Source organism: Gossypium hirsutum, chromosome D05 (genome assembly GCF_007990345.1).
Source record: "Gossypium hirsutum isolate 1008001.06 chromosome D05, Gossypium_hirsutum_v2.1, whole genome shotgun sequence".
Classification (NCBI taxonomy): domain Eukaryota; kingdom Viridiplantae; phylum Streptophyta; class Magnoliopsida; order Malvales; family Malvaceae; genus Gossypium; species Gossypium hirsutum.
Genome location: NC_053441.1, coordinates 55,949,189 through 55,963,008, shown reverse-complemented (window position 1 = coordinate 55,963,008; position 13,820 = coordinate 55,949,189). Strand labels below are relative to the sequence as shown.

General features: G+C 30.9%; 1 pseudogene; it reads left to right on the top strand.

Moving 5' to 3' along the window:
• The first annotated feature begins 3,014 nt into the window (after positions 1 to 3,014).
• On the top strand, positions 3,015 to 4,996 carry LOC107902988 (ervatamin-B-like; annotated as a pseudogene).
• Positions 4,997 to 13,820: the final 8,824 nt, after the last annotated feature.

Below are 13,820 nucleotides of genomic sequence, written 5' to 3'. Positions count from 1 at the left end.
TAAAAGATACTGAAATATTATTTGATATTCAAGTATGGTTTAAAAGGCTAATTTACGTATATATGCTGAAAAAGAAAAAAAATGTATTGTTTTTGGAGAAAGAAAGAAAAACGTGGCCTACAGGATATGCTTTCAGTCATATTAGCTGAAAACGCATCCTTAAAATTGATAACGCAACTCTTTTGATCAGATGGTTAAATGTTAATACTTTTGTCCTTGAGTAGAAGACGAATCGAATACGAAATTTAAGAACAAAAATATTAATATTTAACCATCTAACCAACAAAGTTGAATTGTTAATTTATACCGAAACACGTCCTATAGCTGACATAACTGAAAGCATGTCCTATAGGACAAATTTTCATTGAGACGAAATTCTAATAAAGCTTCCAAAATAAATAAGTCATCCCAATCACCCAACTATCAAAGGATAGAAATTAAGGGGGGGGGGGAATTAGGGAATTAGGCCCGGACACTTAAAATTAACCAAATTAGTTTATACACTTAAAAATAGGGCATGTAAAATTGTTTATACAATTCGATCTCCCTACATTTGTGAATACTAATTTGTTGAGTAAATTTTATCATCTTTATTCTCAAAACAACAAGTGACTTAAGCCCATCACACTTCAATATGATAATAAACTTATTTTACACTTTCGATGCACTCTCAAATATAAATTCCTCAAAGAACAGATCAGTGCTATAAAAAGTACCTCCTTCTAACTTACAAAAGCGAAATTTAAGACTTGTAAAGATAAAGGTAAATTACTTTCGAATCCCTATAAAACGACAACTAATATATAAAAATAGAATATAATATAATAATAAAGACCAATGTAAAGTGGACTATTAGAGATATGTCTTCAATGTCATATTGATCCAATTTCTACAAACCAAGGGATTCAATTGGTTGATACCTTTGAATTTTGATCCAAGATGGATGAAAATTTGAGAGAATTTTTCCAATTGATTTTTCTCAATCGGTATTTTGCTATATTATAACATTTGACTACCCAATTTGACTTTTCTTACAAGATAGTCTATAGTCCAAACTACTAACTAATTTAAAGAAATTATACTGAATTACATCAATAACTTGATATAATTTTAACAGCTTAAAATATAATTATAAGTTACAATTAAAATAAATTATTAAAATGTATAAGAACTCAAATTATGAGATTTAAACTTGAAATCTCGAACATTTTAAGACTTTAACCTTATCATTAAATTAAAGTTTCGTTGATTTTTCTATAAGTGTTACAAGTGTAATACAATCAAAGTATTTGACTAAAACCATATAAGTATCAAATTATTATAACCCAAATAAATTGTCCAAGTAATCACATAGAAGAATCAAATTATTACAATATAAACGGATTAAGAATTAATACAGTCTTAACCTAAAACTGATAAACTGAATAAAAACTCGTACATGTGATAAAACTAGAAAATTCACGTATATAATTCCATGAATTTTAACCTGGGTACTCGTTTCTATGTTTTATTTTTAATTTTCTAGCCTTCTCTTAAAAAGACAAATTCATGACAAGGACAAGCGCAAAATCTAACAGGTCAGTCAACTCAACAATTCAATGGTGAGATTGTTTTTAAACCATAACAAGTTGTGAGTGATCCCCACGGACCAAGACCTTCTAAGTCGTCACGTTATTCTCCAAATTTTTTTATTTAAATTCTTTTCTAGTTTATTCGCCAATATTAATTGTTTCAAATTCCAATTTTATTAATCTTTGTTAAGATACAAAATTTAATAAAGTAAAATTTGTTTAGTCAAGAACAAAATTAAATACAAAAGCGTACTTAAATCTATCGATTTTATGAGATCTTTGAATTTTGTGGTTTTAATCTTTTAAATTAGTAGATAAGTAATTTTAAAAAGTTAAATTTACGTTAACTTTAATTCCTAATCAGCCCAATATCAGTTTGAAATTAATATTTGATTCATATTTTATTTAATAATTAAAGCTCAATAAATTTTAATTAAATTAGATATTTTTTTTATTTAGATTAACTTTGTTAGGTGGATATTTTTCCAACAATCTTTTTCTCCTTTAAAATATCTCTTCACTTGTGTGATATTTTAATCGTACATAGTGGGGAAGTTGGAAGGTTGATAGTGAAATCCAAGTGAAGTGTTTGCATGCACCAATACAAATGGAAAACGGCAATGAAGGGATGAATATTTAACTCTGGTTTAATAAGTTTTTCTCTCAGTTCCTCCCCAAATTACGTGTTAACCTATGTTTACAATAATTGTAGGCGAAAGTAATGAGATTTCCCCTTATCAATTGCAACACTTTAATCAAATTGGTTTTATTTTTAAAAAAATCATTTTAAAAACAAGTTTTTACAATTTATTTTTGAGTTTTAAAAAAAATTATAAAAACCACAACTGTCTACGAGAAATTGAGTAAGCTCGTCCCTCTAAAAAATCTAAGCAATTTAATCCATGTCAATTTTGAATGTCAGCAACTATGAATAATGGGTAAACTAAAAGTATAGTCATCCAACTATGCACTTAGTTCTATTTTGGTCACCCACCTATTAAAATTTTTTATTTAGTCAATTTTTTTTAAATTAAATATTTTAGTCACTCACTTGTTAGTTATCATCAACTCAGTAATGAAAGTCAAATGTGGACTTTTTAAATTAAATAATCACTTGTTAGTTGAGTGATTATTTTATAAATTTTCATAGTTGGGTAACTAAAAACAAAATTTATTAATAATTGGGTGACTATTATACAATTTACCCTCAACATAATGGGAGTGTTGAATGTTTTCAAATCAAGGAAGAAAAACAAACACAAACAAACTTGTAGTAGGGTTAATCAATTAAAAATATTTATTTAAATTAAATATTTTATTGGCCTTTTATTTGGATTTTTCATAAGATGACTTAATTAAAAATAGTTATTTTAATCAAATTTTGTAGTATATATAGATTCATTGAGTGCTAGACCTTTCAATTAGTGTAGTATCTCTGCCAAACAATGATGAGTTTAATCCACGTCTTTTTGTTTTTAATTTTTGGGACATTGGCATCTCTTGCCATGTCCCGAACAATCCATGAAACCTTCATTGTTGACAAACATGAGCAATGGATGGTTGATTATAATCGAAAATATGAGAGCAAATTAGAGAAGGAGAAGCGTCTTAATATATTCAAGGAAAACTTGGAATATATTGAGAGCTTCAACAATGGCGGAAATAGGAGTTTTAAGTTAAGTCTCAATGAATTTGCAGACATGACACAAGATGAATTCATTGCAGCTCATACTGGATACAAGATGCAAGGCAATGTCCGAATCAACATCTTTTATGTATGAAAACGTCTCAGATGTTCCAACAAACTTGGATTGGAGGGTCCAAGGTGCTGTCACTCCTGTTAAGTTTCAAGGTCAATGTGGTAAGTCTCAATTTACATACAACTATTGATTAAGTTAATGTTACAAATCAATCGAACACAAATGCAGTCGAAACTAATTAAAAAGTCATCTTTTTACAATCTAACTTGTATTATTACGAGAGTTTTTTTTATATATAAAATCATTAAAAGTACACATGATGGGATTTAAGCTTAAAGCATTAGTTTTTAAACCTTTAATTTCATTATTTCAATTAAAATTTTATTTAATTTTTATATAAAATTTTAGTTAATATATTTTTTACATAAATATTTTTCATCGACATCATAGATATCTCAAAATCTAGTGTATATATATATGTAGGGAATTCACTTATATTACTATAAAATTAAGAGTGAGTTTGGATGGGTGGTGCGTTTACCTGCCGTTATTATAAAAATAACAGTGACGGTGAGATTAGATACTGTAACGATACTGTAGTATGAGACAAAAAGTAAGTTAAACACACAGCACTCAATTGCCCATCCAAACTCACCCTAATTAATTTTACATCATTGTAGAAAGGAAATAATTATCTGCAATATATTTGCTTAATTCAACCATCATATGTGATGTTGTATTAACATAAATAATATTAGTCAATATATAAAAATTAATTTTGTTCAATAAGACTTATATACTTTTTAACAACCACGTGTCAGTATTTGATTTTTCCCTATAATATGTTAGTATGCTAACCCAACTCCTATAAAATATTTTATAAATATTGCTCAGCCAAGAAGCAATTGTTTTATACTTAACAAAGGGTTATTGTTGGTTTACTTTGCAGGATGTTGTTGGGCATTTTCAGCAGTGGCAGCCATTGAAGGGATAGTCCAAATCAAAACTGGTAGTTTAATCTCATTATCTGAACAACAATTGTTGGATTGCAGCACAGATGGAGGAAACAGAGGTTGCGATGGTGGACGAATGGTAAATGCTTTCGAATACGTTATCCGAAACCAAGGAATAACTACTGAAGAGAGCTACCCATATCAAGAAACACAAGAAACTTGCGACACTGAGAAACAGATAAACAAAGTTGCCACCATCAATGAATATCAAATGGTGCCTGAAAACGACGAAGAAGCGTTGCTTAAGGTCGTCGCAAGTCAACCTGTCTCAGTTGCAATCGAAGGCCATGGACAAGACTTTCGGTTTTACAGCGGGGGAGTGTTTACCGGAGATTGTGGCAATGCTCTCTCCCATGCAGTCACCGTTGTCGGATACGGAACAAGTGAAGAAGGTTTAAACTACTGGCTGGTTAAGAATTCATGGGGAGAAACTTGGGGTGAAAAAGGATATATTAGGATTCAAAGGGACGCGAATACACCAGGTGGCTTATGTGGTATCGCCATGAAAGCTTCGTATCCCGTTATGTAAGTTCATATAATGGACATTTCTCTACCTATATATATGTGGTTGTACTGCTTGACTAATTTTCGAGCATACTGATAGGCAAGTTACGATAATCAATTAGCAGTGTTAAATGGTCTAAGATATGTGTTGTATTTGTTCTTTTTTCCCTTTCGTTTGGTGTTGATGTCTGTGGTCTGTTTGGAACTATCACTCTTGTACTCTTGGCGTTCTTCTACCCATTATAATGAATAAATGATGATTAAAAAAAAAAAAAACCTCTTCCAAAAACAAATTAAAGTGGCAATGTAGCAAAAGTTTGATAGTAATGTATATAGTAATAACTACTTGGAATTTCTTTTTACTAAAATGCCATTTCATTACTTCGGGAGGACGAAGTTTACAAAGATTAATATATATTAGATTTTATGAAATCTCATAAAGGATGAAAAACCAAGTTAGAGATTAAAAAAAAAAGAAGAAGCAATACATCATGCCTAAATATTAGGGTATTCAAATTTCAGTTAAAATTGAGTTAACTTATCGAATCGATCTAATTCGATTAATTAGTTGATTAATTGATTTAATTCGGTCCGAGGTTGGTTAATAATTTTTTGAAAGTCCGGTTATCAGTTTGAAATTGGGTAATTAACTTAATTAATAATCAATAATACAAATTATATGTAGTTTTAATTCGGTCAATGAACATTAACAATTTATTTATTTTTTATATTTTTTATACTTGTTTTAATAAAAAAATAAACATATAAATTTCGGTTCGGTTAATATTTTTTGAAAAATTTTCGATTTAGTTAACAGTTAAAGGTAAAAAAAAATTGGTTAATTAAATTAATACTAATTTGGTTCGGTTAACCATTTGAACATCCCTCCTAAAGACAACAACAACACAATCACCTACAAAACACACACCAACACAAAATTACATATTTCACCTTTTTTTCAATAAAATTGGAAATTTATAATTTAGTCTTTATATCTTCCCATCTTTTCAATTTAGTCTTAAAAAAAATTCATCTTACCAATACATATCCCCACCTATTCTTATATATGTCAATTCATCACCAATAACTTACTTTTTTCATTTTGGTCATATTTTCATTTTAATCCCTAAACTTTTCAAAACTTGTAATTTAATCTTTTTTCCACGTTTTACTTAACTTTATTTCCATAATAAATGCTTTATCAATTTCATGGTTTTGTCATTGAAATAGTACCACGTATCTAATAAAAAAGTTCCCACACCAATAAATCAATGAGAGCTACTTCTTAGTCCTTTATCTACTTCTAGCCTACACAAAGTAATATAAGATATACTAATTTCCAAACAGATTACACATTGACAGCCACTTCCTAATCCCTTCCTTACTTCATCTGCATTCTAGTAAAAGTCCTCTATTAGTACTTTGTTCTCACAATGATAAGATGGAAGGAAGCTATAAAACTATTCAATTAAGCTCAGTTGAATTGGATTACATAATCATGGCTTCCTTAGTGATCTATAAGAGTCATCCCTTCACAATGATAAGTACAACATGAGATCAGCAAGTTCAGTTTACCATCGGGGAAAGATCGAATGATCCTATAAAGTTACCACAGAATCACGATTTACATCAACCTAGGATGAGTCAACTTGCTAAGCAAGCCTGTGACAAGTCACATTCTTCTCAACAGACTTGAGGAATTCCTTAGTTGCATGAACATGAATCTTCCAAAGTCAAAAGACCGAAAACCCAAAAGCGATTAGAAAGCTCATTAAACTAAATTAACTAAATAGATACCCTAACATCGAAATGTTTTGGGCTAACAGTGTGCTCATAACATGTAGGTGATCACCATTATTAATTTAAGAGGGTGGAGTATAAATTTATTAAAAAGATAGCTCTCTTATTTTCCTATAAGAAATAGTTTTAAGAGAGTAAAAGATGAATCATGTATAATTTACAAAAACCCAAACGATAAAGATTGTGTTGATTAAAAATAATTGATATTTTGGAACTTTGAGGTATGTTATTTTATTGATAAAATTGAAGGTTTGAATAATAAATTATGGGTTTATATTCTATATAATGTGTTCAAAATTGTTGAGTGATAGAATGATAAATTGATGCTCAAATTAAACAATAGTTCTGACTCTTGATGAACAGTTGTATCTTTTGAACAATTATATCTCTTGGTGAATAGATTCATTGCTTTTGGTTTAATATTGCAGCTTTTCATTCATTGTGTCTGTTCACTTATACCTATTAACATTTTAACAAAATTCTTCATAAATCGGTCTAAATCTCTTCATTCATTTCCTCTCCTCTACATAAAGCCAAGTTAGGAGACTTCCAAAACACATCATCAAAAACCATCAATATAAAAAATTCCTTCTAAATTCATTTTAATTAGTAACAAACTATTAATTGTTTGAATTTAATAGTTTAATTAGTAAACCAATGCACTGTTTTCATTTGATCATATTAAAATATATGATCATTTAATTTCATACCATATAAAATATAAACCATAGTATAATTTTAGAGCGTTTATTATAAGGTTCATAATTTAGGACTTGGGTTGTTTAGGATACCAATTTGAGATTTATAATTTCATGGGTTCATAATTTTAAACATATATTTTAATATTGATTTAAATAAACAAATTTTTGTGAGGTTTTCCAACGCATCGCAAAAACTTGCGAGACGTCCCGAAAAGTGTGCACAAAAAGTTTCAGAGAAGCAATTACATGGTTCAACTTTTTAACTGTTGAAAAGCTATAAAAATCATGAAAATTTTTTTTTATTGAAATAAGTGACTAAAATGTAATCTGAGGTAAATAAAAATGACTATTTTTATAATTTACCCATTATTAATACTTTAAATGGAATCTTGAACTTAATATCTAATATCATAATATTTATTATATTTGCACACTTGCAAAATATTTATTATATTTGTTTAAATAGATTATCGACTTTTTATTTTAAAATAAAAATGGAGTCGCCACCGATCCTTTTTATTAGGTGTAATTGGGTGACCTCAAATTTTAACCATCTTGGTAAAAGATTAGATTTTTCTAAAATGATAATGTTTAGCCTACGAAATCCAAGGATGTGGGTTCGGGAGTCGATTACATATGAGGAAGGTTAAGCACCATCATAACGCCCAAAATTGGTACCTTGGTACCTAGCCGGTTACTTAATGTTTTGATGTCTAAAACTAAAAATTTGAACCAAACTTAAAATACGATCCCTCTTTGCATGATATTAAAATATCGCTTAACTAAATTGATTTTCACAAAAAGGGCTTATTTCAAGTTAATCGAGAAGAAAAGATCGTGCCCCGTAAGTTAGGATATGATGCCTTAAACCCTTTAAAACGAGAATAATCGTCATTTGGACATTATTTAAATCTCGTTTTCTTTATATTTCTAAAATAGATATTCAACTATTTCGGTTTTAGAAAGAGGTCATACTCCGTAAGTTCGGAGCACGGCTCCTCTAATTCCAAAAAAATAAACCTTGTCTTTTTAAAAAAAAGAATATTTCCTATTCATATGGTAAAATGAGTGCAACCTTTTAACGATATGCTTTTTTATTTATCTAGGCCAGTAATAAAATGAACGAATATATTTTAACGCGATACTCAGCATGAATGTTAGCAAAATAAAGTAATATAGTAACGAGTAAAAAAGGCAAAGATGATATTAAAATGATAAGCAAGTAAATCAATGAACAAATAAATAAATCAATAAAATAAAAATAAAAATGGTATACTAGTGAGTGATGATAATACAACTATAATGATAGTAAAAAAACAACAATTTATAGCAATAATAGTGATAATTATATTATAGTTACTATCATAATATTAACCTGAATAATAAAATAATAATAATAAAGACGAATAATGCACAATAAAATGGAAATATAAATAACATGAATTTTGAGTATTAAAGAAAGGTAAAGAAGTAATAAATAAAATAATTCATAAAAGGTTGAAATTAAATAAACCAAGGATTAAATCAGAATTAAAACGAAATTAAAAGACTAAATTGTAATAAAATAAATGAATAAAGGACCAAAATGTGACGCATAAAAAGTAGCAGGGTTGAAATGGGTAATTATTCCAAGCCCTGGGACACGTGGTATAGCCTAAATGGGTCCACAGTGGTCGAGGGACTAAATTGCACAAAAAACAAAACAAAAGGGCAGAAATAAAAATAATAATAATAGTAGAACGAAATTAAAAAGTATTTAAAAAGCAGAAGGACTAAAACTAAAAATATCCCATTTCTAAAAAAACCCGGATCTTGTGGAGTGATTTGGGTCTCGCTAAAATAACACCGTTTTGGACGTCTGAGGCCAATCCCAAAACGGCACCATTTTGGAGGCCTATAAAAGCCAAAAATTTTAGAAAAAAATCACTTCCTCCATGTTTTAAAAAAAATCCTCTCATTTCTCCATTTTTTTCTCTAAAATCACGGCCTAGGATATGGCTATAGAGTCAGCGGAAGCCCTCTGTGGCCACTAGAGTTACACAAAAACGGGCTTTATCAGTGCCCTTTCAGCTAGAGCTGAAGGCAAAGCCTACCATTTGCAAAGAAAAAGCAAAAAAAAAAAGAAGAAGAAGAAGAAAATTTTCAGCCCTTTCACCTAGCCGTCGCGCCTTTCACACCCCATGCCATCGAAGCCCAGGCCAAACCCTAAAGGGTTCTAGAGCTTTCCACCTCGAAGAAGACCTCTAACAACAAAGGAATGTAAAGCGACTCAGGTAAACACGTTTTATTTTTTATTTATTATTCTTTTTCAAAATATAAAAAAATAAAACAAGAAGATCAACTTCATTTTAAATGTTTTTTTGTTCTTTGTATTTTTCGTCTATTTTACAATATGTTTATCCGGCTTTTTATAGCTGAGTGATTGCAAATCTTCGTGTTTGCTTCTGTGTTTTCTATTTTTTGCTTCTGTCTTTTTTACTATTTTTGCTTCATGTTTCTATCCTTATTTCTTTCTCATTGCAGGCGGTGGTGTGCGGTCAACTGCAGAGAGAGATCTATGCCTTTGCCGTTTTGGTGCAAGGGTCGCAGAGGAGCAGACCTCGGGGCGTGGGTGTCTTTGGGAGGGGCACCAACTGACGTGGCAAGGAGCGGCATGAGAGGGAGACCTAGGGTTTTAGGGTTTTCAAAAAACTTTAGGTTAGTTGGGCTTGGGCTTGTGTAACACTGGGTTTGGGTTAGGTTTTGTATTTGGGCCATTATTTTGCAAATGGACTTTTTTATTTTTTGGTTTTTATATTTTGTTTATTTATTTTTGGTTTTGATCTGGACGAGATTGGACCTTTACAGCTGCCCCTCTTTGCTCATTGTCATGTAACGGGGATGGATTAAAGACTTTAAGAAGGGCCCATTTTGTCTGGTGCTATCGAATTTTGACTTCTTTGGTGCTCCTCTTTTTTATGTAGCCTCATTCTAACCCACTGCAACTTCTGGGAGATGAGATTCGTAGCTTCAATTTGCTCCACTGCAACTTTAGGGAGATGAGACTCGCTATGGTAGATTTAGGTTGTGTTCTTTATTGCTTTTCAGATGAGCTTCTGCATGTAAAAGTAGTTTTCCCTGAAAACCTATAAAGAACAGACATCATTTTTAACTTCTCCATTTGCCGAAAGTACTTTTGGCTTCTATTTACATTTTTAACCTTTGTCTTCTCCCAAATTTTTTAGTATTTATATTTGGTATATAAGTATTATCCCTTTTTAAAACTTTAATCTAAATATATGTAATATTTTAATTTGTTAGGTTTATATTTTCTATGTTATGTTAATTTAAAATAAAATAATACAAATGTGTTAAAAGCATTAATTAAAAATAAAAAATAATTTTTAACATAATACAATTGTGTCAATATCTAATTACAAATATTTAATTATTATATTTAAATATTTAAATATAGTTTATATAATCTAATTAAATTTAATAAATAATTACTATTAATTACTTACAAATATTTAAAATTAATATTATATATTAAAATAGAAACAATAAGTTATGATAAATTATTTTTTATTATTTTGCTAAAATATCATAATATTAACTAATTTGAACATTATTTAAATACATATTTGTTACTTTATAATATCATGTCTGAAATGGACATTTTATTTCTCAAAAGCACTTTTTGACAGCAATACCAAACACTCAAATTTTTCAAAAGCACTTCTCAAAAGTACTTTTCCACAATACTTTTCAAAAGCACTTTTCAAAAGCTATGAAGAATTGGCCCTTAATTCGACCCACTGCAACTTTAGAGGCATATGATTTGTCTCTTCAATCTGCTCCACTGCAACTTTAAGGAGATAAGATTTGTAGCTTCAATCTATTCCACTGCAACTTTAGGGAGATAAGATTCGCTATCTTCAATCTGCTCCACTGAAACTTCAGGGAGATAAGATTTTTAGCTTTAATCTACTCCACTGCAACTTCAGGAAGATAAGATTTGTGGTTTTAATATGCTCTAGTGTAACTTTAGGGAGATAAGATTTGTGACTTCAGTCTACTCCACTGCAACTTCAGGGAGATAAAATTTGTGGCTTTAATCTACTCCACTGCAACTTTAGGAAGATAAGATTGGTAGCTTCAATCTACTCCACTGTAACTTCAAGAGTGCAGGATTTGTAGTTTCACTGATCTGTTATACATTTCTCTAGGGAACATGACTTGTAGATTCCATTTCATAAGCCTATATTTATGCCAACCTATTAGGTTGTTATGATCAGGATGAATCAAATTCTCCTAACTAGATGTATATGAATGATATTTACGTGCATGCAGAATGTCATTTTTCGAGAATGATTCACTTTTTAATGATTAGGTTGACATTACTCATTGTTCGTCAAGGTTCCATCAATGATGTATTGCCATGCCTTCTTGTTCAAATCTGGTATCTTTGACAGGAAACTTGAAGAAATAATCACAATTTAAACTATTCATTCCCAAATATTTCCAACACTTAGATTTGGTTAGTTCTAACTAGTGGTCCTGTTTCAGGTCCTTATACTATTTAGAAACCTTTCAAAGCAATATGCAAAAATCCTTTTACTTGAATGTTGTTGGTCCATTAATCATTATTTCAATGTAAAAATGCTCGAAAAAGCTTGTAACAATTGACAAGATTGAAATTTATTGGGAGCAAAGCTCGAAATAAATAGATTAATTAAAATAGCAAACATTGGTAAAATACAGAGTGAGTAAGATGAAATTAGGTGCCCCAAATATCGCAGCATGAGCTTCTCTACATAAACTTCTTGAGGACCATTTTGAGCTTGATATGTGTTCAGGAGATCTAAAGTACTTTATTGAAGCCCCAAGATGTAATGTTTCTCGTTCTGAGTAGACACGACTACCACATGTTCAATCTTCGATCTAAATTTAAGCTGCCCTTTCCTAGGTTTTCAACACAAAACCTCTTTGGTCTCAAGGCACCCTTTTGCGAGTTTTCACCTTGGCCTCTCCCTATTTTTTTAGGTGAAGTATTTCTTGACTGAATCTGAATTTATAGGATTAGGCAAGTTTTTGCCATCCATCTCTATCAAAATCAGTGCTCCTTTAGAAAAAGCTTTCTTTACCACATAAGGTTTTTCCCAATTCGACATCCACTTTCCTCTGAAGTCTTTTTGTATTAGTAGGATCCTTTTCAATACCAGGTCACCCTCATAGAATTCTCTGAGGCGAACATTTTTTTCATAAGCTCGCATTATTCATTTTTGGTACATCTGACCATGACGGATAGCTTTCAACATCTTCTCTTAAATCAAGTTCAACTGATCATATCGAGATTGGGTCCATTATGCTTCATCTAACTTCAACTCTGATAAAACTCAAAGAGAAGGAATCTCGACTTCAATGGGCAAAACTGCCTCCATTCCATAAACAAATGAGAAAGGTATTGCCCCAGTGAAGGTTTTGACAGACGTTAAATAAGCATAAAAGGAAAATGGTAACTTCTCATGCCAGTCTTTATAAGTCTCTGTTAGTTTCCCCACGATCTTCTTAATGTTTTTATTAACTCCCTCAACTGCACCGTTCATTTTTGGGTGATATGGTGATGAGTTGTGGTGTTTGATTTTGAACTAACTGTAGACTTTTGATATCGTATTGTTGTTCAAATTCAATGCATTCTTAGATATGATCCTTTCTGGCATTCCATACCGACATATGATCTTTTTCTTTAAGAAATTATTGACTGCTGACTTCGTGACATTGGCATAAGAAGCAGATTCTACCCACTTTGTGAAGTAATCGATAACCATAAAGATGAATCGATACCCATTGGAAGCTATTGGCGAGATCGGTCTAATGGCATCCATGCCCCACATAGAGAAAGGCCATGGTGGACCAATAATATCTGAATCTCATGATTTGCCTGGCCATTGTGAAACCATTAGCTTGTGTTCTGCAAACGCCCTCATGGACTTCTTCCATCATTTTATTGGCCTCAATGGCATCCACACATCTCAATAGCACCTGATCCTTTCTTCTTTTATATAGGATCTCCCCATCTAAGACATAGTCATTAGTCAGTTTCCTTAGCATCCTGTTATTATTCTCGATTTCCTAATCAGGGTATTCATGATTCTTTACATATCGCAGTATATCATGGTACCAAGGGTGATCATCCTTTTCTTCTTCTTCGATGTTGTAACAATGGGCCGAAGCCTCATAAATACTCATCTGAATAGGTTTTACATCATCTTGTCTATTCACTTTGACTTTGGAAGCTAAAGTAGTTAGGGCATCAGTCATTTGGTTTTCATCTTGCGGAAGGTAGCAGAAGGTGATGTCATCAAACTCCTTAATTAATTCAAGAGTCAGCCTTTGATAATTGGTCAACTTGGGGTCCCTCGTCTCTCATTCTCTTTTGAGTTCATATATCACTAGTGCAGAACCCCTATATACCTCCAATACCTTGATCTTGCGTTCTATGGCTGTACAGATACCTATAATGCATGTTTCGTATTCTGTTATATTACT